At 50.9% G+C, this 21,956-nt stretch overlaps 2 protein-coding genes across 9 annotated transcripts in view; one reads left to right on the top strand and one right to left on the bottom strand.

Moving 5' to 3' along the window:
- The window catches only part of PDE4C (phosphodiesterase 4C), a 1,009,779-nt gene that overhangs the window by 153,296 nt on the left and 834,527 nt on the right, over nt 1–21,956 (bottom strand). The window lies entirely within an intron of this gene.
- The window catches only part of LOC144799290 (uncharacterized), a 35,812-nt gene that overhangs the window by 4,390 nt on the left and 9,466 nt on the right, over nt 1–21,956 (top strand). The gene's annotated exons all lie outside the window — the stretch shown is intronic.

The following is a 21,956-nucleotide window of genomic DNA, read 5'->3' as shown; positions in this document are numbered from 1 at the left end:
GCTGCAGGCACTCATCGGTACTAAGATGTTGCAGGCGCTCATCGGTACCAAGATGCTGCAGGCGCTCATCGGTACCAAGATGCTGCAGGTGCTCATCGGTACCAAGATGCTGCAGGCGCTCATCGGTACCAAGATGCTGCAGGCGCTCATCAGTACGAAGATGCTGCAGGCGCTCATCAGTACTAAGATGCTGCAGGGGCTCATCGGTACTAAGAGCTGCAGGCGCTCATCGGTACCAAGATGCTGCAGCCGCTCATTGGTACCAAGATGCTGCAGCCGCTCATTGGTACCAAGATGCTGCAGGTGCTCATCGGTACCAAGATGCTGCAGGTGCTCATCGGTACCAACATGCTGCAGCCGCTCATCGATACCAAGATGCTGCAGGCCCTCATCGGTACCAAGATGCTGCAGGCGCTCATCGGTACCAAGATGCTGCAGGTGCTCATCGTTACCAAGATGCTGCAGGCGCTCATCGGTACCAAGATGCTGCAGGCGCTCATCGGTACTAAGAGGCTGCAGGAGCTCATCGGTACCAAGATGCTGCAGGCGCTCATCAGTACGAAGATGCTGCAGGCGCTCATCAGTACTAAGATGCTGCAGGTGCTCATCGGTACGAAGATGCTGCAGGTGCTCATCGGTACCAAGATGCTGCAGGCGCTCATCGGTACCAAGATGCTGCAGGCGCTCATCGGTACCAAGATGCTGCAGGCGCTCATCGGTACCAAGATGCTGCAGGCGCTCATCGGTACCAAGATGCTGCAGGCGCTCATCGGTACCAAGATGCTGCAGGTGCTCATCGGTACCAAGATGCTGCAGGCGCTCATCGGTACCAAGATGCTGCAGGCGCTCATCAGTACGAAGATGCTGCAGGCGCTCATCAGTACTAAGATGCTGCAGGGGCTCATCGGTACTAAGAGCTGCAGGCGCTCATCGGTACCAAGATGCTGCAGCCGCTCATTGGTACCAAGATGCTGCAGCCGCTCATTGGTACCAAGATGCTGCAGGTGCTCATCGGTACCAAGATGCTGCAGGTGCTCATCGGTACCAACATGCTGCAGCCGCTCATCGATACCAAGATGCTGCAGGCCCTCATCGGTACCAAGATGCTGCAGGCGCTCATCGGTACCAAGATGCTGCAGGTGCTCATCGTTACCAAGATGCTGCAGGCGCTCATCGGTACCAAGATGCTGCAGGCGCTCATCGGTACTAAGAGGCTGCAGGAGCTCATCGGTACCAAGATGCTGCAGGCGCTCATCAGTACGAAGATGCTGCAGGCGCTCATCAGTACTAAGATGCTGCAGGTGCTCATCGGTACGAAGATGCTGCAGGTGCTCACCGGTACGAAGATGCTGCAGGCGCTCATCGGTACCAACATGCTGCAGCCGCTCATTGGTACTAAGATGCTGCAGGCGCTCATCGGTACTAAGAGGCTGCAGGCGCTCATCGGTACTAAGATGTTGCAGGCGCTCATCGGTACCAAGATGCTGCAGGCGCTCATCGGTACTAAGATGCTGCAGGTGCTCATCGGTACCAAGATGCTGCAGGCGCTCATCGGTACTAAGATGTTGCAGGCGCTCATCGGTACCAAGATGCTGCAGGCGCTCATCGGTACCAAGATGCTGCAGGCGCTCATCGGTACCAAGATGCTGCAGGCGCTCATCGGTACCAAGATGCTGCAGGCGCTCATCGGTACCAAGATGCTGCAGGCGCTCATTGGTACTAAGATGCTGCAGGCGCCCATCGGTACTAAGAGGCTGCAGGCGCTCATCGGTACTAAGATGTTGCAGGCGCTCATCGGTACCAAGATGCTGCAGGCGCTCATCGGTACCAAGATGCTGCAGGCGCTCATCGGTACCAAGATGCTGCAGGCGCTCATCGGTACCAAGATGCTGCAGGCGCTCATCGGTACCAAGCTGCTGCAGGTGCTCATCGGTACCAATCGGTACCAAGATGCTGCAGGCGCTCATCGGTACCAAGATGCTGCAGGCGCTCATCGGTACCAAGATGCTGCAGGCGCTCATCTGTACCAAGATGCTGCAGGCGCTCATCGGTACGAAGATGCTGCAGGTGCTCATCGGTACCAAGATGCTGCAGGTGCTCATCAGTACCAAGATGCTGCAGGTGCTCATGTGAACCAAGATGATGCAGGCGCTCATCGGTACTAAGAGGCTGCAGGCGCTCATCGGTACCAAGATGCTGCAGGCGCTCATCGGTACTAAGAGGCTGCAGGCGCTCATCGGTACCAAGATGCTGCAGGCGCTCATCAGTACGAAGATGCTGCAGGCGCTCATCAGTACTAAGATGCTGCAGGGGATCATCGGTACTAAGAGCTGCAGGCGCTCATCGGTAACAAGATGCTGCAGCCGCTCATTGGTACCAAGATGCTGCAGGCGCTCATCGGTACCAAGATGCTGCAGGCGCTCATCGGTACCAAGATGCTGCAGGCGCTCATCGGTACCAAGATGCTGCAGGCGCTCATCGGTACGAAGATGCTGCAGGTGCTCATCGGTACCAAGATGCTGCAGGTGCTCATCAGTACCAAGATGCTGCAGGTGCTCATCTGAACCAAGATGCTGCAGGCGCTCATCGGTACCAAGATGCTGCAGGCGCTCATCGGTACTAAGAGGCTACAGGCGCTCATCGGTACCAAGATGCTGCAGGCGCTCATCAGTACGAAGATGCTGCAGGCGCTCATCAGTACTAAGATGCTGCAGGGGCTCATCGGTACTAAGAGCTGCAGGTGCTCATCGGTACCAAGATGCTGCAGCCGCTCATTGGTACCAAGATGCTGCAGCCGCTCATTGGTACCAAGATGCTGCAGGTGCTCATCGGTACCAAGATGCTGCAGGTGCTCATCGGTACCAACATGCTGCAGCCGCTCATCGGTACCAAGATGCTGCAGGCCCTCATCGTTACCAAGATGCTGCAGGCGCTCATCGGTACCAAGATGCTGCAGGCGCTCATCGGTACTAAGAGGCTGCAGGAGCTCATCGGTACCAAGATGCTGCAGGCGCTCATCAGTACGAAGATGCTGCAGGCGCTCATCAGTACTAAGATGCTGCAGGTGCTCATCGGTACGAAGATGCTGCAGGTGCTCATCGGTACGAAGATGCTGCAGGCGCTCATCGGTACCAACATGCTGCAGCCGCTCATTGGTACTAAGATGCTGCAGGCGCTCATCGGTACTAAGAGGCTGCAGGCGCTCATCGGTACTAAGATGTTGCAGGCGCTCATCGGTACCAAGATGCTGCAGGCGCTCATCGGTACCAAGATGCTGCAGGCGCTCATCGGTACCAAGATGCTGCAGGCGCTCATCGGTACGAAGATGCTGCAGGTGCTCATCGGTACCAAGATGCTGCAGGTGCTCATCAGTACCAAGATGCTGCAGGTGCTCATCTGAACCAAGATGCTGCAGGCGCTCATTGGTACCAAGATGCTGCAGGCGCTCATCGGTACTAAGAGGCTGCAGGCGCTCATCGGTACCAAGATGCTGCAGGCGCTCATCAGTACGAAGATGCTGCAGGCGCTCATCAGTACTAAGATGCTGCAGGGGCTCATCGGTACTAAGAGCTGCAGGCGCTCATCGGTACCAAGATGCTGCAGCCGCTCATTGGTACCAAGATGCTGCAGCCGCTCATTGGTACCAAGATGCTGCAGGTGCTCATTGGTACCAAGATGCTGCAGGTGCTCATCGGTACCAACATGCTGCAGCCGCTCATCGGTACCAAGATGCTGCAGGCCCTCATCGGTACCAAGATGCTGCAGGCGCTCATCGGTACCAAGATGCTGCAGGTGCTCATCGTTACCAAGATGCTGCAGGCGCTCATCGGTACCAAGATGCTGCAGGTGCTCATCGGTACTAAGAGGCTGCAGGAGCTCATCGGTACCAAGATGCTGCAGGCGCTCATCAGTACGAAGATGCTGCAGGCGCTCATCAGTACTAAGATGCTGCAGGTGCTCATCGGTACGAAGATGCTGCAGGTGTTCATCGGTACGAAGATGCTGCAGGCGCTCATCGGTACCAACATGCTGCAGCCGCTCATTGGTACTAAGATGCTGCAGGCGCTCATCGGTACTAAGAGGCTGCAGGCGCTCATCGGTACTAAGATGTTGCAGGCGCTCATCGGTACCAAGATGCTGCAGGCGCTCATCGGTACTAAGATGCTGCAGGTGCTCATCGGTACCAACATGCTGCAGGAGCTCATTGGTACTAAGATGCTGCAGGCGCTCATCAGTACTAAGAGGCTGCAGGCGCTCATCGGTACTAAGATGTTGCAGGCGCTCATCGGTACCAAGATGCTGCAGGCGCTCATCGGTACCAAGATGCTGCAAGCGGTCATCGGTACCAAGATGCTGCAGGCGCTCATCGGTTCCAAGATGCTGCAGGCGCTCATCGGTACCAAGATGCTGCAGGCGCTCATCGGTACCAAGCTGCTGCAGGCGCTCATCGGTACCAATCGGTACCAAGATGCTGCAGGCGCTCATCGGTACCGAGATGCTGCAGGCGCTCATCGGTACCAAGATGCTGCAGGCGCTCATCTGTACCAAGATGCTGCAGGCGCTCATCGGTACGAAGATGCTGCAGGTGCTCCTCGGTACCAAGATGCTGCAGGTGCTCATCTGAACCAAGATGCTGCAGGCGCTCATCGGTACTAAGAGGCTGCAGGCGCTCATCGGTACCAAGATGCTGCAGGCGCTCATCGGTACCAAGAGGCTGCAGGCGCTCATCGGTACCAAGATGCTGCAGGCGCTCACCGGTACTAAGAGGCTGCAGGCGCTCATCGGTACCAAGATGCTGCAGGCGCTCATCAGTACTAAGATGCTGCAGGGGCTCATCGGTACTAAGAGCTGCAGGCGCTCATCGGTACCAAGATGCTGCAGCCGCTCATTGGTACCAAGATGCTGCAGCCGCTCATTGGTACCAAGATGCTGCAGGTGCTCATCGGTACCAAGATGCTGCAGGTGCTCATCGGTACCAACATGCTGCAGCCTCTCATCGGTACCAAGATGCTGCAGGCCCTCATCGGTACCAAGATGCTGCAGGCGCTCATCGGTACCAAGATGCTGCAGGCGCTCATCAGTACGAAGATGCTGCAGGCGCTCATCAGTACTAAGATGCTGCAGGTGCTCATCAGTACTAAGATGCTGCAGGTGCTCATCGGTACGAAGATGCTGCAGGCGCTCATCGGTACCAACATGCTGCAGCCGCTCATTGGTACTAAGATGCTGCAGGTGCTCATCGGTACCAAGAGGCTGCAGGCGCTCATCGGTACCAAGATGCTGCAGGCGCTCATCAGTACTAAGATGCTGCAGGCGCTCATCGGTACCAAGATGCTGCAGGCGCTCATCGGTACCAAGATGCTGCAGGCGCTCATCGGTACCAAGATGCTGCAGGCGCTCATCGGTACCAAGATGCTGCAGGTGCTCATCGGTACTAAGATGCTGCAGGCGCTCATCGGTACCAAGATGCTGCAGGCGCTCATCTGTACTAAGAGCTGCAGGCGCTCATCTGTACTAAGAGCTGCAGGCGCTCATCCGTACTAAGATGCTGCAGGCGCTCATCCGTACTAAGATGCTGCAGGTGCTCATCGGTACTAAGATGCTGCAGGCGCTCATCGGTACTAAGATGCTGCAGGCGCTCATCGGTACCAAGCTGCTGCAGGTGCTCATCGGTACCAAGAGGCTGCAGGCGCTCATCGGTACCAAGATGCTGCAGGCGCTCACCGGTACTAAGAGGCTGCAGGCGCTCATCGGTACCAAGATGCTGCAGGCGCTCATCAGTACTAAGATGCTGCAGGGGCTCATCGGTACTAAGAGCTGCAGGCGCTCATCGGTACCAAGATGCTGCAGCCGCTCATTGGTACCAAGATGCTGCAGCCGCTCATTGGTACCAAGATGCTGCAGGTGCTCATCGGTACCAAGATGCTGCAGGTGCTCATCGGTACCAACATGCTGCAGCCGCTCATCGGTACCAAGATGCTGCAGGCCCTCATCGGTACCAAGATGCTGCAGGCGCTCATCGGTACCAAGATGCTGCAGGCGCTCATCAGTACGAAGATGCTGCAGGCGCTCATCAGTACTAAGATGCTGCAGGTGCTCATCAGTACTAAGATGCTGCAGGTGCTCATCGGTACGAAGATGCTGCAGGCGCTCATCGGTACCAACATGCTGCAGCCGCTCATTGGTACTAAGATGCTGCAGGTGCTCATCGGTACCAAGAGGCTGCAGGCGCTCATCGGTACCAAGATGCTGCAGGCGCTCATCAGTACTAAGAGGCTGCAGGCGCTCATCGGTACCAAGATGGTGCAGGCGCTCATCGGTACCAAGATGCTGCAGGCGCTCATCGGTACCAAGATGCTGCAGGCGCTCATCGGTACCAAGATGCTGCAGGTGCTCATCGGTACTAAGATGCTGCAGGCGCTCATCGGTACCAAGATGCTGCAGGCGCTCATCTGTACTAAGAGCTGCAGGCGCTCATCTGTACTAAGAGCTGCAGGCGCTCATCTGTACTAAGATGCTGCAGGCGCTCATCCGTACTAAGATGCTGCAGGTGCTCATCGGTACTAAGATGCTGCAGGCGCTCATCGGTACTAAGATGCTGCAGGTGCTCATCCGTACTAAGATGCTGCAGGTGCTCATCGGTACCAAGATGCTGCAGGTGCTCATCGGTACCAAGATGCTGCAGGCGCTCATCCGTACTAAGATGCTGCAGGCGCTCATCCGTACTAAGATGCTGCAGGTGCTCATCGGTACTAAGATGCTGCAGGCGCTCATCGGTACTAAGATGCTGCAGGCGCTCATCCGTACTAAGATGCTGCAGGCGCTCATCGGTACTAAGAGCTGCAGGCGCTCATCGGTACCAAGATGCTGCAGCCGCTCATCGGTACCAAGAGGCTGCAGGCGCTCATCGGTACCAAGATGCTGCAGGCGCTCACCGGTACCAAGATGCTGCAGGCGCTCATCAGTACTAAGATGCTGCAGGGGCTCATCGGTACTAAGAGCTGCAGGCGCTCATCGGTACCAAGATGCTGCAGCCGCTCATTGGTACCAAGATGCTGCAGCCGCTCATTGGTACCAAGATGCTGCAGGTGCTCATCGGTACCAAGATGCTGCAGGTGCTCATCGGTACCAACATGCTGCAGCCGCTCATCGGTACCAAGATGCTGCAGGCCCTCATCGGTACCAAGATGCTGCAGGCGCTCATCGGTACCAAGATGCTGCAGGCACTCATCAGTACGAAGATGCTGCAGGCGCTCATCAGTACTAAGATGCTGCAGGTGCTCATCAGTACTAAGATGCTGCAGGTGCTCATCGGTACGAAGATGCTGCAGGCGCTCATCGGTACCAACATGCTGCAGCCGCTCATTGGTACTAAGATGCTGCAGGTGCTCATCGGTACCAAGAGGCTGCAGGCGCTCATCGGTACCAAGATGCTGCAGGCGCTCATCAGTACTAAGATGCTGCAGGCGCTCATCGGTACCAAGATGCTGCAGGCGCTCATCGGTACCAAGATGCTGCAGGCGCTCATCGGTACCAAGATGCTGCAGGCGCTCATCGGTACCAAGATGCTGCAGGCGCTCATCCGTACTAAGATGCTGCAGGTGCTCATCGGTACTAAGATGCTGCAGGCGCTCATCGGTACCAAGATGCTGCAGGCGCTCATCTGTACTAAGAGCTGCAGGCGCTCATCTGTACTAAGAGCTGCAGGCGCTCATCCGTACTAAGATGCTGCAGGCGCTCATCCGTACTAAGATGCTGCAGGTGCTCATCGGTACTAAGATGCTGCAGGCGCTCATCGGTACTAAGATGCTGCAGGCGCTCATCGGTAGCAAGCTGCTGCAGGTGCTCATCGGTACCAAGAGGCTGCAGGCGCTCATCGGTACCAAGATGCTGCAGGCGCTCACCGGTACTAAGAGGCTGCAGGCGCTCATCGGTACCAAGATGCTGCAGGCGCTCATCAGTACTAAGATGCTGCAGGGGCTCATCGGTACTAAGAGCTGCAGGCGCTCATCGGTACCAAGATGCTGCAGCCGCTCATTGGTACCAAGATGCTGCAGCCGCTCATTGGTACCAAGATGCTGCAGGTGCTCATCGGTACCAAGATGCTGCAGGTGCTCATCGGTACCAACATGCTGCAGCCGCTCATCGGTACCAAGATGCTGCAGGCCCTCATCGGTACCAAGATGCTGCAGGCGCTCATCGGTACCAAGATGCTGCAGGCGCTCATCAGTACGAAGATGCTGCAGGCGCTCATCAGTACTAAGATGCTGCAGGTGCTCATCAGTACTAAGATGCTGCAGGTGCTCATCGGTACGAAGATGCTGCAGGCGCTCATCGGTACCAACATGCTGCAGCCGCTCATTGGTACTAAGATGCTGCAGGTGCTCATCGGTACCAAGAGGCTGCAGGCGCTCATCGGTACCAAGATGCTGCAGGCGCTCATCAGTACTAAGATGCTGCAGGCGCTCATCGGTACCAAGATGCTGCAGGCGCTCATCGGTACCAAGATGCTGCAGGCGCTCATCGGTACCAAGATGCTGCAGGCGCTCATCGGTACCAAGATGCTGCAGGTGCTCATCGGTACTAAGATGCTGCAGGCGCTCATCGGTACCAAGATGCTGCAGGCGCACATCTGTACTAAGAGCTGCAGGCGCTCATCTGTACTAAGAGCTGCAGGTGCTCATCCGTACTAAGATGCTGCAGGCGCTCATCCGTACTAAGATGCTGCAGGTGCTCATCGGTACTAAGATGCTGCAGGCGCTCATCGGTACTAAGATGCTGCAGGCGCTCATCCGTACTAAGATGCTGCAGGTGCTCATCAGTACTAAGATGCTGCAGGTGCTCATCGGTACTAAGATGCTGCAGGCGCTCATCCGTACTAAGATGCTGCAGGCGCTCATCGGTACTAAGAGCTGCAGGCGCTCATCGGTACTAAGATGCTGCAGGCGCTCATCGGTACTAAGAGCTGCAGGCGCTCATCCGTCCTAAGATGCTGCAGGCGCTCATCGGTACCAAGATGCTGCAGGCGCTCATCCGTACTAAGATGCTGCAGGCGCTCATCCGTACTAAGATGCTGCAGGTGCTCATCGGTACTAAGATGCTGCAGGCGCTCATCGGTACTAAGATGCTGCAGGCGCTCATCCGTACTAAGATGCTGCAGGCGCTCATCGGTACCAAGATGCTGCAGGCGCTCATCGGTACCAAGATGCTGCAGGCGCTCATCGGTACCAAGATGCTGCAGGCGCTCATCGGTACCAAGATGCTGCAGGTGCTCATCGGTACTAAGATGCTGCAGGCGCTCATCGGTACCAAGATGCTGCAGGCGCTCATCTGTACTAAGAGCTGCAGGCGCTCATCTGTACTAAGAGCTGCAGGCGCTCATCCGTACTAAGATGCTGCAGGCGCTCATCCGTACTAAGATGCTGCAGGTGCTCATCGGTACTAAGATGCTGCAGGCGCTCATCGGTACTAAGATGCTGCAGGCGCTCATCCGTACTAAGATGCTGCAGGCGCTCATCGGTACTAAGATGCTGCAGGCGCTCATCGGTACTAAGATGCTGCAGGCGCTCATCGGTACTAAGATGCTGCAGGCGCTCATCCGTACTAAGATGCTGCAGGTGCTCATCGGTACTAAGATGCTGCAGGCGCTCATCGGTACTAAGATGCTGCAGGGGCTCATGGGTACCAAGATGCTGCAGGTGCTCATCGGTACCAAGATGCTGCAGGTGCTCATCGGTACTAAGATGCTGCAGGTGCTCATGGGTACCAAGATGCTGCAGGCGCTCATGGGTACCAAGATGCTGCAGGTGCTCATCGGTACCAAGATCCTGCAGGCGCTCATGGGTACCAAGATGCTGCAGGTGCTCATCGGTACTAAGATGCTGCAGGTGCTCATGGGTACCAAGATGCTGCAGGCGCTCATGGGTACCAAGATGCTGCAGGTGCTCATCGGTACCAAGATGCTGCAGGTGCTCATGGGTACCAAGATGCTGCAGGTGCTCATCGGTACTAAGATGGTGCAGGCGCTCATCGGTACCAAGATGCTGCAGGCGCTCATCGGTACCAAGATGCTGCAGGCGCTCATCGGTACCAAGATGCTGCAGGCGCTCATCGGTACTAAGATGCTGCAGGCGCTCATCGGTACCAAGATGCTGCAGGAGCTCATCGGTACCAAGATGCTGCAGGAGCTCATCAGTACCAAGATGCTGCAGGCGCTCATCGGTACTAAGATGCTGCAGGTGCTCATCGGTACCAAGATGCTGCAGGTGCTCATGGGTACCAAGATGCTGCAGGTGCTCATCGGTACCAAGATGCTGCAGGTGCTCATCGGTTCCAAGATGCTGCAGGAGCTCATCAGTACCAAGATGCTGCAGGCGCTCATCGGTACTAAGATGCTGCAGGTGCTCATCGGTACCAAGATGCTGCAGGTGCTCATGGGTACCAAGATGCTGCAGGTGCTCATCGGTACTAAGATGGTGCAGGCGGTCATCGGTACCAAGATGCTGCAGGTGCTCATGGGTACCAAGATGCTGCAGGTGCTCATGGGTACTAAGATGCTGCAGGCGCTCATCGGTACCAAGATGCTGCAGGCGCTCATCGGTACCAAGATGCCGCAGGCGCTCATCGGTACTAAGATGCCTCAGGTGCTCATGGGTACCAAGATGCTGCAGGCGCTTATCGGTACCAAGATGCCGCAGGCGCTCATCGGTACTAAGATGCTGCAGGCGCTCATCGGTACCAAGATGCCGCAGGCGCTCATCGGTACCAAGAGGCTGCAGGCGCTCATGGGTACCAAGATGCTGCAGGTGCTCATCGGTACCAAGATGCTGCAGGTGCTCATCGGTACCAAGATGCTGCAGGCGCTCATCGGTACCAAGATGCTGCAGGTGCTCATGGGTACCAAGATGCTGCAGGTGCTCATGGGTACCAAGATGCTGCAGGTGCTCATGGGTACCAAGATGCTGCAGGTGCTCATCGGTACCAAGATGCTGCAGGTGCTCATCGGTACCAAGATGCTGCAGGTGCTCATCGGTACTAAGATGCTGCAGGTGCTCATCGGTACCAAGATGCTGCAGGTGCTCATCGGTACCAAGATGCTGCAGGCGCTCATCGGTACTAAGATGCTGCAGGTGCTCATCGGTACCAAGATGCTGCAGGTGCTCATGGGTACCAAGATGCTGCAGGTGCTCATCGGTACTAAGATGGTGCAGGCGCTCATCGGTACCAAGATGCTGCAGGTGCTCATGGGTACCAAGATGCTGCAGGTGCTCATGGGTACTAAGATGCTGCAGGCGCTCATCGGTACCAAGATGCTGCAGGCGCTCATCGGTACCAAGATGCCGCAGGCGCTCATCGGTACTAAGATGCCTCAGGTGCTCATGGGTACCAAGATGCTGCAGGCGCTCATGGGTACCAAGATGCTGCAGGTGCTCATCGGTACCAAGATCCTGCAGGCGCTCATGGGTACCAAGATGCTGCAGGTGCTCATCGGTACTAAGATGCTGCAGGTGCTCATGGGTACCAAGATGCTGCAGGCGCTCATGGGTACCAAGATGCTGCAGGTGCTCATCGGTACCAAGATGCTGCAGGTGCTCATGGGTACCAAGATGCTGCAGGTGCTCATCGGTACTAAGATGGTGCAGGCGCTCATCGGTACCAAGATGCTGCAGGCGCTCATCGGTACCAAGATGCTGCAGGCGCTCATCGGTACCAAGATGCTGCAGGCGCTCATCGGTACTAAGATGCTGCAGGCGCTCATCGGTACCAAGATGCTGCAGGAGCTCATCGGTACCAAGATGCTGCAGGAGCTCATCAGTACCAAGATGCTGCAGGCGCTCATCGGTACTAAGATGCTGCAGGTGCTCATCGGTACCAAGATGCTGCAGGTGCTCATGGGTACCAAGATGCTGCAGGTGCTCATCGGTACCAAGATGCTGCAGGTGCTCATCGGTACCAAGATGCTGCAGGAGCTCATCAGTACCAAGATGCTGCAGGCGCTCATCGGTACTAAGATGCTGCAGGTGCTCATCGGTACCAAGATGCTGCAGGTGCTCATGGGTACCAAGATGCTGCAGGTGCTCATCGGTACTAAGATGGTGCAGGCGCTCATCGGTACCAAGATGCTGCAGGTGCTCATGGGTACCAAGATGCTGCAGGTGCTCATGGGTACTAAGATGCTGCAGGCGCTCATCGGTACCAAGATGCTGCAGGCGCTCATCGGTACCAAGATGCCGCAGGCGCTCATCGGTACTAAGATGCCTCAGGTGCTCATGGGTACCAAGATGCTGCAGGCGCTCATCGGTACCAAGATGCCGCAGGCGCTCATCGGTACTAAGATGCTGCAGGTGCTCATCGGTACCAAGATGCTGCAGGCGCTCATCGGTACCAAGAGGCTGCAGGCGCTCATGGGTACCAAGATGCTGCAGGTGCTCATCGGTACCAAGATGCTGCAGGTGCTCATCGGTACCAAGATGCTGCAGGTGCTCATGGGTACCAAGATGCTGCAGGTGCTCATGGGTACTAAGATGCTGCAGGCGCTCATCGGTACCAAGATGCTGCAGGTGCTCATGGGTACCAAGATGCTGCAGGTGCTCATGGGTACCAAGATGCTGCAGGTGCTCATGGGTACCAAGATGCTGCAGGTGCTCATCGGTACCAAGATGCTGCAGGTGCTCATCGGTACCAAGATGCTGCAGGTGCTCATCGGTACTAAGATGCTGCAGGTGCTCATCGGTACCAAGATGCTGCAGGTGCTCATCGGTACCAAGATGCTGCAGGCGCTCATCGGTACTAAGATGCTGCAGGTGCTCATCGGTACTAAGATGGTGCAGGCGCTCATCGGTACCAAGATGCTGCAGGTGCTCATGGGTTCCAAGATGCTGCAGGTGCTCATGGGTACTAAGATGCTGCAGGCGCTCATCGGTACCAAGATGCTGCAGGCGCTCATCGGTACCAAGATGCCGCAGGCGCTCATCGGTACTAAGATGCCTCAGGTGCTCATGGGTACCAAGATGCTGCAGGCGCTCATCGGTACCAAGATGCCGCAGGCGCTCATCGGTACTAAGATGCTGCAGGCGCTCATCGGTACCAAGATGCCGCAGGCGCTCATCGGTACCAAGAGGCTGCAGGCGCTCATCGGTACTAAGATGCCTCAGGTGCTCATGGGTACCAAGATGCTGCAGGCGCTCATCGGTACCAAGATGCCGCAGGCGCTCATCGGTACTAAGATGCTGCAGGCGCTCATCGGTACCAAGATGCTGCAGGCGCTCATCGGTACCAAGAGGCTGCAGGCGCTCATGGGTACCAAGATGCTGCAGGTGCTCATCGGTACCAAGATGCTGCAGGTGCTCATCGGTACCAAGATGCTGCAGGTGCTCATGGGTACCAAGATGCTGCAGGTGCTCATGGGTACTAAGATGCTGCAGGCGCTCATCGGTACCAAGATGCTGCAGGCGCTCATCGGTACCAAGAGGCTGCAGGCGCTCATGGGTACCAAGATGCTGCAGGTGCTCATGGGTACCAAGATGCTGCAGGTGCTCATCGGTACCAAGATGCTGCAGGTGCTCATGGGTACCAAGATGCTGCAGGTGCTCATGGGTACCAAGATGCTGCAGGTGCTCATGGGTACCAAGATGCTGCAGGTGCTCATCGGTACCAAGATGCTGCAGGTGCTCATCGGTACTAAGATGCCTCAGGTGCAGAGCGACACACAGGCGCCATTGTATGCATTATACGCACAGATGCTCAGTGTAGGCATTATGCACACAGAGACTGCAGTGATTCTGGCGTCACATAATTCAGGCAGGTTCCACACTCGGGTGCACACACTTCCTCCCCGCTCAAGTCAGTACTGAACACAGGGAGCTGCTGTTTATTTATATTTCTGACGCCTGCAGAGTCCACATGCGGCCAGCAGCCGCCGGACACGCTTTTGTTTAATCCAATAAACAAACAGGCAAACACACTCTTAGGCAAAGAGATATTTCAAAAGTGTGGCACGTGCAGAAGACACAGTGTGAAAAGAAACCTAACATAGTGATGAATGGTGCAACCTAAAGGTGCTCAGCTGCCATGATTCTAACCATAGACCAGGGGTGTCCAATGTGGGCCGAGGAGGGTCAGGCACGTGCAAGATGTTCCGGATAGCTGCTGCCTGCTGCTTTTAGATAAGGAGCCTGTAACTGTACCATGTGCGAAGACCCTCAAATTCAGGGGGTCTGACCCTCTTGGGCCTACATTGGACACATATGAACTAGCACTGCTGAATTTTACTCACCGCCTGCCCTGTGACTCCTCCAGTGTGCTCGATTTACCCTCACTTTTCACACTCTGGACAGTTAAATGCAGTGGAATGAGCTGTGAGGCCCCACTGTAGAAGCTTGAGGAGTTCTAGCATTCCAGTGCCTTCCAAAAAACTTTACTTCTTAAGAAGCAACTGTCCCGTCGAACTCATTTACACAAGTAGCCGATTGTGCAGATCGCCACCCACCTAACTCAATATAACCTTTGTACATCACTTAACAAGGAAAGAAAACATATGTTCATAATCAATACAGCGGGCCTTTCTCATTTCCACTCTGGTAAAAGTAAATTAGTTTGAACACAACCTTTCTAAACAGGTACAGAACATAAGCAATTGTGTGACAATAGTGCAGAAGACGCAATGTGTGAATAAAAAGCGGTGCAAACGTGACTTATATACAAATTAAACCAAACTACTGCTGATAATCCCTGGTTTGTGAGCAATTTGGACAGAAGCCAGTTGTTAGATCACAGGTATTCCTTATAGGTGACTAGGTTTGTAAATAAATTAATTTCTGTCGACGTTTCGATCAGAGACTATTCGTAGGGCTTCATCAGGACAAACTATCTAACTATTGTGAGTACCATAATACTCCCACATCATGGTGTCAAAGTTCACCCAGAAAGATTCAACAGCTCAAGGTCTCACTAGGAAGGCTGTGCAATACCACCAATCTCAGCACTCAAATCCCCGGAAATATAGCACTCGATTCTCTGGTGTCTGAGCAGTGCAGCGTTGTACACTGGAAGCATATCCATGCTGTACACACAGTGGCTTTGGCTCTGACCAGATGAGTATTCTTTCTTCATTACAAGCTACTGGATGGTAAGTGTATCATTACACATTCTATGGAATGCAAATCACTTTTGACATTCCATAAATACACTGAATTATCAACATTAAAAGCAATTATTTTTATGTTGCTTTTTCAATGCAGCAGGCTTTTAAAAAAATGTTTTACTTACTGCTTGAACCTTACATGCTGGAGCAATCCATATACACTGACAAACAAGCACTGTCAAAGCGAATAGATCTCACATTAAGATGGCACAAAGGCTCACACAAACCATGATTGTACACTTTCACATGGTGAAGCCAGACCTATTGTGTTTGTCAATTATTGTTTGTGAAAGACTTTGCCAAATAAACAGTTGCAAATAGAATCAGTTTAGAAGTAAAATTCACTTCATTTAAAGATTAAGTCGGATTTATTATGGTTACCCTTTACTACATTTCTGTCCACACACTCATCTTTCCTATAAAAATCAATTTTTAATATATTATTTTACTTTCTCTTCTCTCTTTCTCTTCTCCCCCTCTTTCTTCTCCTCTCTTCTTCTATTTGCTTTCCTTTCTGTCTTCTCTATAACAACAAAATATGTAAAACATACTCTTTTTTCTTCTAGAACACATTACTTTATTACAACGTTGTGATTTTTTATCCCCATTACTTTTTATGACTCTTGGTCGAATAGATTATATTAACATCTGCTTTACATCTTGTTCTATAACCTTTGAATTATGTAATGTTTTCCACTTTGCGTTAATTCTCTTAATAATTTTTTTTTTAACAAAAAAAAAAAGAAGTCAAATTCACACACACCCCAGGCATTAACAATGTGTAATGTTAAATAGACAGTTTAAGACCCTCCGGTGGTGCTGTGAAGGGTTCCAAGCTGTGTGCATTGTTCAATGAACTGCCTCAGGGGGGGTGGAGGGGGGGCTCTGGCAGGCTCCTCTGCAGAGGTACAAGATGTAAAATATGAATTGATTAACTGTTAAGTTTAGGTATCAAACAACGTCAAACAAAAGTGCCTGGGCCATTACCTCACAAATTGTTTCAATTCAGACTCAGGCTCCACCAGCCGCAGACTGCCTTAGAAGGCAATCCTAGGCTTCCCAGCAAGTCGCTGCCTCAGAGCCTGCTGGGCTGGGGCGGAGTCAGTCACAAGCCCGTCTGCCCCCTACCGGCCTTTACAGGCCAGCCCAGCCTTTGCCCATGGATAGCTGCTATTTACAGCAAAACCAGCTGTTACGTCACCAGAGATATGGTGGGGGTCTTAAGTAGTGACGCCAGGCAGCTTTTGGAAGTAAAGAGGCAGAGCACAGATTCCATTGGTCTCTGGAGATACCAACAGCACTGTGCCCTTTGACCCTAACAGTTTTACCGGAACAATGTGGCTGCTTCTAGCGGCTAAATTGTCCCAGTATTATATTTTATGCTTATTTTGTGAGTGTTTGATTTGCTCAAACGCTCCGTCCATCATCCCCTTTGGTTTTGCTTTGTTTGCCCTAAGTTGGCAGGGTATGCCCAGACGTGGGACCCTTGCTCACTCTACCACTGCATTCAAGCAAGCCGGGCTGATGACTTTTATGAATCCGAAACCGGTCCTAGGATGCTTGATTCCGGTCCAGGGAAGACATGGCTTGGCAGTTCGGGCTGGACTGTTCCCATGAGGCACAGGGTCAGACTGATTTGCATATGGCCATGTCTGAACTGGAGTGGTGGAGTGAGCTAAAGAACGATGATAGATTCAACCCAGATCAGTTGACTGGTTGACAGATTGGCGCAAGACTTTGCGTGCAAATATTACTGCATGTTAATCAAGGTAAAGGCTGAGCGACCTGGTGTAGGCTGCAGATGTATTTCTGAAAGTAGGTTGAGAATTAAAGCTAAAGCCTGTTTCAGAAAATCTGTGAGAAAGGCCAATGGTTCTGTTGAGAATACATTATTCACTGGGGGATGTGTGTGGTCATGTTCCTGTGTTAAACAGTTGTAGTGCAGTGGTATAGACAAATTCTATGTAGTTAGGATTTTTATAAGTTGGGGAAGTTTATTTCCAGAATTTTGCTGAAGATTTTGAGGAATTATAAATTGTTGAATAATGAAGACTGAAGGGGTGCCCCCCTCCACTTAGAGGTGGTTCATCTCACTTTGGTGTTATAAGCACGGCTCTAAGTTTGTATACCATTGAACACATTTCAAGAATGTGTGGAAGGTTGTCAACAATGCCTCAAAAAGCATACCTAGCCAAATGAGTACCTGGCCCTTTAAGGAACTACTTTGTATGCTGACGTGCTCCTTGTGAAAGGGGCAAATACCTTCACTCACAGTGGACTGAGCCAATGACTGGAGTGGACTGAACCATTGCCTACACACGGTACGCTGTAGGGAGCGAAAGCAACAAGTGGACGGCACTGTAACTGACAAATGGATGTAGAGGGCTTGATGAAACTTTCTATAAGTAAATTTACTACACATATCATTTTAATAAAAATCAATAGAACTTGGCTACCACAAGACAAAACAAATAAAGTAAAACCTAAATTGGGGGAGGCAATTGGGTGTATGCTGGAAGCTTGGGGGTGTCTGCCCCACTGGAATACAGGGGAAACATTGTTAACAACGTGGGGATTACATCGCAATGCTATTACATCGTGGTTTTCACAACGCAAGTCGTTACAACGACTTGCGCTGGATGGCGCTCTAGGACAAGGAATAGTATAATTTACTATCCAGCACCTTCCCTACTGTACGTAGACTGGATTTGCAATAGTAAATTATACTTCTCCTAAATCCAGCGCCCTCCAACGTAAGTCGTTGTAACGACTTGCGTTGTAAAAACCGTGATGTAATGTACCACAATGTAAATGTATGCGTTGTAACATCATACATTCGAATACAGTGGTATAGAAATGGCAGGGGGTCTGTCCTCTTGGCCACAGCCTCAAGGAGGCTCTGAAAAGAAAGAGATCTTACCTTGAACTTGGCCGGCAGGAAGGAAGTAGAGCTTCCCTTCTAACCTACGTCGCTGGGTCACACGCACTTTCCAACAACCGGGCGGTGCAGGGTGAGGGAAGGCGTCGACACTAGAGACAGCCAAAACAGGCAGAAATCTAAATTTAAGCCCTCGAACAACAAGCTCTGGTACAGCAGGTTCCAGCATCCGACGTCCAAACAAAAACAGAATGAAGATGATTTAATTATTCTGCAAATCCCAGTAGCCTCTGCGTATTCCTTTTTTTATGCAAATACGCCAGATGGCAAGTGATGTTACATGAAGTCCAAGTTAATTCGAGTGCGTGGACCTGAGAGCCAAAAATGTGCTTCTGACTTAACCCCTTCATCGGGTCGATCCTTTCCGATCTGGAGAGGAGTCTGAAAATATATAAATATATATATATATATATATATATATATATATATATATATATATATATATATATATATATATATATATATATGTTCGCTCCTTTTTTGCACCTGCAACAACGGGGCACTCTCAGGTGGGTGCCGAAAACACGGTGGTGCTCCGTGTAATATTATCGCTCAAAAGTCCCCTCTCCCAGCCGGGAAAGAAGCCCGGCACTCTTGGGGTAATCGTAAAAAAGTTTTTTAATGCTGGGGGTCGCGTAACTAGTTAGCATGGAGGAGTCTCGTTCGTTATCGGAATTAACCAGACAAATCGCTCCACCAACTAAGAACGGCCATGCACCACCACCCACAGAATGGAGAAAGAGCTATCAATCTGTCAATCCTTTCCGTGTCCGATAACGAATGAGACTCCTCCATGCTAACTAGTTACGCGACCCCCAGCATTAAAAAACTTTTTTACGATTACCCCGAGAGTGCCGTGCTTCTTTCCTGGCCGGGAGAGGGGACTTTTGAGCGATTATATATATATATATATATATATATATATATATATATATATATATATATATGTATATATGTGTGTGTGTGTGTGTCAGTGCCTAATTTGTAAAAAAACAACTGTTGTTCTGCTCATCTCAGAATTAGATGAGCAGCGCCACCATGTGGCAGAGTGTCATAAGTGTGGTAATGACAATTAAGTGTTGGTGCCGAGCACCAAAAACCACTGGCGCAAATTAAGCACTGTTGTGTGTGTGTGTGTGTGTGTCACTCTAATGTTGTTGTAAGCTATGATTTAATTGATTGTTGTGGCTAAGGATTCAAGACAAATGCCACCTTCAAAAACTCCGAAGAGCACAAACCAAAGGGCTATCAGGCAATCCATTACACATCCAGAAGGCGAAGAGGAAAATCGAATGACGCAATTTACAGGAGGTAGCGAATCCTGTCCTTCCAGAAAGACCGCTGCCTCCGAGGAGCCAGGGTTGAGTCAGTCACATGTGAGGCTAAGCACGGCACTATGTCGCGATACCTCGCCTTTGTGGCAATCTCTCTAGTTCCCACGGGACATCCCCCGTCTGCGAGGTACACGCCTCTAGGTTCACACTGGCCTTCCTCGGTTACTATGTGAGTGAGTGAAGTATTGTTGTTGGCACAGACGGGAATCTTGGAAGACAATATTGTTTGCCTCAGGAGGCCGTCCTTGAAGTGGGAGGAAACAAGCCCACACTTTGGAATAACAAGCTTCAAGAGAAAAGTACAAAAGTACAAACATGACATTTTTACCAAAGTGTGGAACTGTAAACCCCACCCAGAATGAGTCAGGAATATCTCATTTCCAGTGAAAATTCTAGACAATAAAACCAATTTTTCAAAAGAATATTGAAATGGGAATGTATTGATCTCCGATAGTAAATATTTTGTGCTCCGCTGTCTGCAACACAGTGGCTGGCACATGAAGGAAAGCCTGCCAGAATGAACCAAGGAGAAAGAGTGAGTGACCAAGTACCTATAAGTCAACAAGCAAAAAAGTTAAAAAGTTAAAAGGCTATTGTAGGAAAAACACTACAGAATAACAGTTTACGTGGAAATCTATTTTTTTTACATTGCCCCCATTATTGAAGTATTGCATTGTTGAAATATGTTTATTTGTGTTTGTCTTTAAAAAAATTACACCTTATTGTTTACTTATATTCATTAAGTGCTTTCATTGTTTAACTCTCCTTTGGGATATTATATGTAGGGCTCCCTGTTTTCCGTTTTTACGGATTTTTACAGACAAATACAGACAGAAAACAATGTGTTTTCTGTCTGCATTTATTTTTAGAAATGGATAAATACAGAAAATGTGCTTCTCTTCAGTGACTCTTCGTGCTGTCTTTCATGAATTTAGTCCAACAGCTGAGCAGATGGACAGCATGAGAAATTAAAAAACGGGATGAAATTTCTTTAAATAACTGCATTTGTCAACATACGTTTGTGGTAAAATGCTAATATTTGCCAGTGGATGTACTGTTATGTAATATTTGGCAACTTAAATAGATAAAACACAACAGACATCAAAGTATGAGTCCGCGTCTATCATTTAAATAAATATGGAAATGTACAATTTTGCAACTACATTTATATGCAAAACACAAAATAAATATGGAAAAATACAGATAAAATGGCCAAAAATTCAATATGGATAAATACAAACGGAAATGTTAAAAAATAAATACCATAAGACCGGGAGCCCTATTTATATGTCATTGTATTTTTTATTTTACTTTCCTAATGTTGCTCCGTTTTTTAATGAATACTGTGATGAATGAATTGCACTTCAATGCTATTTTTTGCTTTTATATTTTTTTCATATTTTATTTATATAAAAAGTTTTTGGGAAATATGTTTCCAAATAATCTTGGTAAACGTATCTGTAAAAGGTGCTGATAGAAGGTTTGTCTTTGAGCAGTGACTATAGCCTTGTAGCACTTTAAAATGTTTGATGCTAAAGGCTGGGCTTTGATGGTACTGAGAAATGGCAATATGAACAAGTAAGTTAAAATAATTTAAGGGAATTACTAAAGAGATATTTTGTAAATCAAGAATAGAAATTTCAAATTCAGTAGAGATGGATGAAGTATTTACCTTTGACTGCAAAATCTGGCGAATATGTTGATTTTGAATCAACCTAACTAAGTGCAGTTTCACAACTTCACACACTAATGCAGGGTTACCCTGCCCACAGGTTCCTATAACTGGGGTGTTCTCCAGCTGCAAGATGCCCCCATGCATGAAGGGTGGTCCAACTGGCCGTTAGGAAATGGCTCCTACTGCAAGGTGAGGTGGGATGTATGAGGTGACGAGGACTGGGACATGCAGGGGCGAGGCTACGACAACCAGTACGGTACGTGCGGAGAGCCTGGAACGATATATAGCCCACGGCGACCAAGGCAGGGAACGAATGGGGCATTGTAGAGATGTGGAGTCAAAATTAGTAAATCTGAAATTACATATATTTACCTTCACAATATTGTGGAAATCAGTATTTCAGATCTATTATTATTATGGCAGGGCAAATTTTTACAGTCGATATTATAGCATACAGCCGGTGCCAGGACTCTGCCAGGAGACTGCCACCAAGCGACGGCGGCCCACCGGTTGCCCCTCCCACCAGTAGGAACATTTTCCAACTGCTGCAGAGAATTGCTGAACCTGCCCCTCTTTCTTTTGAAAACTTAACAAGCTTAGTACTTGGTAAGGCTTGGACAGTAAAAAAAAATCAGTTGCCTGTTGCACAGACATGCTATTACCAATGGGGGTGGGGTCGCACACTACTCACACACCGGCGGTGTCGCCCCTAAGGACTCTGGTCAATGTAGTAAAGTGTTCGCGATGCATCATCTTTCGATCTTCTGCTATCTTCGCTGTCTTCGCCATCCCTGCTATTACCATGTTCTGTTTACTCTCTTTTTATGCCAAGCCTCTTGAACTTGAGATCTGGAATTACAAGGGAAG

This window comes from Lissotriton helveticus, chromosome 12 (assembly GCF_964261635.1).
Source record: "Lissotriton helveticus chromosome 12, aLisHel1.1, whole genome shotgun sequence".
In the NCBI taxonomy this organism is placed as follows: Eukaryota; Metazoa; Chordata; class Amphibia; order Caudata; family Salamandridae; genus Lissotriton; species Lissotriton helveticus.
Note: the sequence above shows the minus strand (reverse complement) of the source record. Positions and strands in the feature narration are given on the sequence as shown.